The sequence below is a fragment of the Lepisosteus platostomus genome, chromosome 8 (assembly GCF_059453375.1).
Source record: "Lepisosteus platostomus isolate fLepPlt1 chromosome 8, fLepPlt1.hap1, whole genome shotgun sequence".
Taxonomy (NCBI): Eukaryota; Metazoa; Chordata; class Actinopteri; order Semionotiformes; family Lepisosteidae; genus Lepisosteus; species Lepisosteus platostomus.
Genome location: NC_142618.1, coordinates 1,481,466 through 1,486,529, shown reverse-complemented (window position 1 = coordinate 1,486,529; position 5,064 = coordinate 1,481,466). Strand labels below are relative to the sequence as shown.

Genomic DNA, 5,064 nt, shown 5'->3' with positions numbered 1-5,064 from the left:
TCCTGAGCCACAGAGCCACCTCTCCACCCCTAAAGCAATATAAACTGTATAAGAGCATTCTATGCTTTGCACCAAGTGCTGATGTTGTCTACTGAGATTCTGTTCAGTTCCTGTCATAGACATTGCTTAAGCATGTGCCCGTTTTCTGTTTCTGTCTGCCACGTATCATCCCACAAATATTCAATATAGTCTGGCTAGTAGGTCACCCAGTGAATAATTCTCACCTTGCAAGAATACTGTTAGTACATGAGCAAAACAAGGATTTGTGTTGGCCTTGAGGTGAGGTCCCAGAACTTGATTAATGTGGCAAATATGGTGGTGGAACAAAGAAGTGCAGAGAGTCATCAAGGAGAAGAAGATGGCATTCAAGACGTGGCTCCAATCTCGCAACGACCTGGACTACCAACATTACAAGACCCTCGAGTCAGCAGCGAAGCGGGCAGTGGCTGTGGCGAAGACCGCGCATTGTGACCGGCTGTATGAAGAATTGGACACTTCTGATGAAGCAAATAAGATCTATCGTCTAGCCAGCAAAAAACCACAGCTCAACACTGGATATCGGCCAAGTAAGGCAATTCAAGGACGACGACCACCAGGTCCCGGGAGACCCGCCTGCCATCCTTCGGCGTTGGAACGACCACTTCTCGAGGATCTGCAATGAACAACTTCCCCACCCACCAATTCAAAGCGCTGACCCCATCCTTGGACCCTCACCACCGTGGAAGTTGAAGCTGCCATCAAGAAGATGAGGAATGGCAAGGAGACTGGACCCTACGATATCCCAGCTGAGGTGTGGAAAATCCTCGGCCATCAAGGAGCCAACATTCTCGTGAGCCTCTTCAACCGAATCACCGTCGAAGGCGCAGTCCCACCGATTTGGGCAACCAGCACCACGGTGCCCATCTGGAAGGGCAAAGGTGACGTCATGGAGTGCTTAAATTACCGACCAATTCGCCTTCTGTGCCATGTGATGAAGATCTTTGAGCGGGTCCTCGTTGCCAGACTCCGCAAGACGATCAGTGTCACATTAAACCAATGTGGCTTTGTCAAAGGGTGTGGGACGACAGACGCCATCCACACTGCCCGGTTGCTCTTGGAGAAGCACCAGGAGAAGAACAAGTCCGTCCACATGGCATTCCTGGATTTGGAGAAGCGTTTGATCAGGTCCCACATGAGTTCATCTGGCACGCCTTGTGATTACACAAGAGCTCCAACACCAAATGCAGAGATGGAAGATCCGACTGGACGAGCAAGGAATGCGGCTGAACACCAAACAGACTAAGTACATGGAGTGCAGTCCTCAAACGGATGGAACTATCAGCATCAGCGGTGAAGATCTCAAGAAGGTTACGCAGTTTAAATACCTTGGCTCCATCAGCAGCAGCAACAGCGACACCCTCCCAGACACCAGGGCCCGAGTGAACGCGGCGTGGATGAAGTGGCGCCAGGTCACCGGCGTTCTCTGCGATTGCCGGATGCCAATCCGACTGAAGGCCAAAGTTTACAAGACCGTTGTCCGCCCTGTCACTCTGTATGGATCAGAATGCTGGCCAGCAAGTTCCAGGCACAAGTAGGTCCTTCATGTCATGGAAATTAGGATGATCCGGTGGTGTCTCGGCCTAACAAGATTTGACCACGTCCTCAATGACATTGTCCGTCGACGCATGGGGGTGGTGCCAATAACGGAGAAGATGCGAGAAGGAAGACTGCGATGATATGGACATGTGATGAGAAGTGGCGAGCACACAGTGGCAAGGACAGCGATGAGACTGAGCCTGCAGGGTCAATGGCCGCGAGGCAGCCCAAGAAGCGGTGGATGGATCGGATTACTGAATACATGCGGAAAGTGAACGTCGCCCCGGAACACATCTATGACCGCGCTAAATGGAGATGGGCGAGATGGGCGTGCTGACAAGTGGAACCTGCCAAAATCTGTTTGTAGTCAATACGAGAGATGTTCTGTAGCAGCTAGAAAGTTAGATTGGCTTGTTGTGCAGAACAATTAATTCATTGTTCTACACATTTGTACCATACTGACATCACTCTACTCAAAGTCTTGATTCAGTACTAAATGGATACTTGTCTCCAGTGTTGGTGAGTTCAGCAATAATAACGTTTTTGTGTATTTCTCTTGTTTTTTTCTGTTTTTCTTTTTTTTTCACTAGGTTTGACAGCATGGTGAGTCACCTATGCCTAATCAGCTCTCGTGAACTTTAGTCCTTCTGTAGTAGTTACTCAAGTGTATCATGATCAGTCTTAAATGCTCAATAAATGGACAAGTCAAGGAGTTTTAAGTAATTTCCAAAACCATGCTAAACCATATGCATAAAAGTGCTGAACTTCTTTTTAATAGTTAATATATTTCACTGTATGCTATATTAGGGTCACAGTTCTATAATAGTTCTCTAACCATCAGGAAAGACTCAATCGACACTGTTCTATGACAACAAAACCAGATAGCATGACTACCATTTCAGTTTCAGTTGTTGATGTCTCTATTGGTTTTTATCAGTGTGAGGAATATTAAAATTTCCCATAATACATCTTTTATGCATACATCCTTGGTAAATGATTACTGCATTTTAAGGCATTATGAGTATTTGTCTGTAGAAAATTCCAAACAAAATGCAGTTTTATTTTTTTATTAGGCAGATCTATAGTTTCTGAAACCCTGTATGCATCTAGGTTCAATTTTTTTCCCACAATACTCAATTTACTTGGTATTTCACTTTTACCTCTTCCATCTTTACTGTCTCTCTGTAGGTCTGTGCATCCAATAAGTTTGTATTCATCACCATCAGTCTGTTAGCCATGTTTCAGTGATTCCAATTATGTTGTAATCATTTCCTAATGCATTAACTTCTATCTCTTGAATTCTGTTCCTAATAACCTAGCAATTCGGTATAAGCACTTATTTACCTGGTTCTTTGATGTTTTGTTTTTCCCTTGGGCTCTCTTTGACTCTACCTTCTGTCTCCCTTGCAGATTTTACTTTGGATTTTCCTATCTTCCATTCCGAATTAAATATTTTGGAATTTCTCTTAAGCTCTTTCTCCTTAGCCGATGGCTATAGACTTTAATGCATACTGTATGTAATCTATCATGTCTATTATACAAATAGCCTTTGCCAAGAAGGCTGTAGCCCTTTTCAGCACATCATGGCCTCAGTCATTACTTAAAAAACATTTGCAGTTTTTCACTTTTGCATTGTGCAGTTAAGAACTTTGAGAAGACTAATTTTGTCCTGCTCTTCAGCCTTATTCCAGAATACTTTTGAATTTATTTTGTATTAAACATGTACTCTTTGTCAGTGTATTTTTCCCAACATGGAAAACATTTGACTTTTCACCTGCATTTGCTGGTTGCTTGTGTATTCTTTGAACATTGCTGGGCACCTTGGCTCAAGAAAGACTGTTGTTGACCCTAGATCCTGGCTATATCTCCATTGCAGTGTTACTAAGAATACAAGGTCTTGAACAGCCACTGTCTTCTTTTTCCTGTGGTTTTGGTGTCTGTGTCTCCTGAAAGATATTGGTATCTGGATGTGATGACACTGTAGTCTTGAACTTCCAAGTTTTAACTGTTTTTTAGGTGTTGGACTAAAGCAAAACTGTGATGCCTGGTGAGGTTATCATTATCAACTGCTGTATTTTTTCTTCCTTTGGGGCCTGTTTCTGTCTTTAGTTTAATCATTTGGGGTGCATATGTCCACTATTTTTTAGTTGGTGTCACAGTTATTGGTGGCACAGTGGTTGGTATAGCCTCTTCGCATCACTGAGGCCCTGAGTTTGATTCCAGACCTGTGTGGAATTTGTATGTTCTCTGTGTGTTTCTTCCAGGCGCTCCAGTTTCATTCCACAGTCCAAAGACATGCTGTTAGGTTAATGGACTTCTGGGAAAATTGGCCCTGGTGTGAGTGTGTGTCCTGTATGTGCGTCCTGTCCAGTTTTGTGCCTTGCACCTGTTTCTTACCAAGAAGGCTCCTGCATTTCATGAGCCTGTATTAGTTAAAGCCATTAGAACGTGGATGGATGGGTGTCTACTCGTACTCACTCTACCATGATATAGCTGTCTGTAACACAAACACCGATAAGTTGCAGTTGTTAATTTTTAATGTCTCATGTTACTTTTACACAACTGAGTTCTGTAGTGCACTTTCAAAAGATGGATCCACACGCCAATGTACATGTAAAAAAATCAGCATCACTACTGAGAAGCACCACTTTAACTTTAAACATTCTTAATGTCTCCCTGGTCCTGTCAAACTGACACTGCAAGCGATAGCCACCGTATTATTCAGAGGGCCTTTAGAGCAGCACCAATGTCTCCCAACAGCAGCAGTTTTCAAATGTGTACAGTATGTGGCATTTGGTGCAGTAAATGCAAATGCTATTCAAATATTGATTTTTGTAATGTGTATCCACATTCTTTCTTTTCTGTATTGCAAACACAGTATCCCCAAAGTAGCCTTTATGACTCATACACTCATTTATGCATGAAAATATTACAGTTATGGAAACTATTACCCATGAATATGTACACTCTTAATTATTGGAACTGATGGTGTCATGTTTTTAAATACTGTTGTTAAAATAAAGTCTGCAAGCAAACTTCTGTCAAACCATAACCCTGTGATGTAGTATAATCAAAACATTAAAATGTGGTGGAATGTGTTTTCTGATTGAATCCTAAATTCAATTAAAATTGGGTTTAAGACATTTTCTTGTTTGGAAGATTTTTTTCCAAACTGTGAGTCATTTCACAGACCTACCTAGAGACAACTTCCACGTGTTGCTAAACAGGATAGTCTGGGGACAGGGAAAGAATAACTATGGCAGTGACTAGAACAAATCATGGCCAAAGCAAGAAACACTATCAGAATGTTTAAGATGTGATTATCAATTACATGGCTCTTGAGCACAGATGTCATGTTAGACGTCTTTATGTTCAGCTTTATGTTCATTTTTGGAATGTTCCTTTACAATATAAAATTGTGCAGTTTATTTTCTGTCCCATTATTTTGTTATATAGCATATTTATGCTGCTTTTTCATGGTGTATTAGT

The 5,064-nt window shown here is 42.3% G+C and overlaps 1 pseudogene; it reads left to right on the top strand.

Annotated features, from left to right (window-relative positions):
- LOC148655482 (uncharacterized) lies at nt 1–4,670 on the top strand (annotated as a pseudogene).
- Nucleotides 4,671–5,064: the final 394 nt, after the last annotated feature.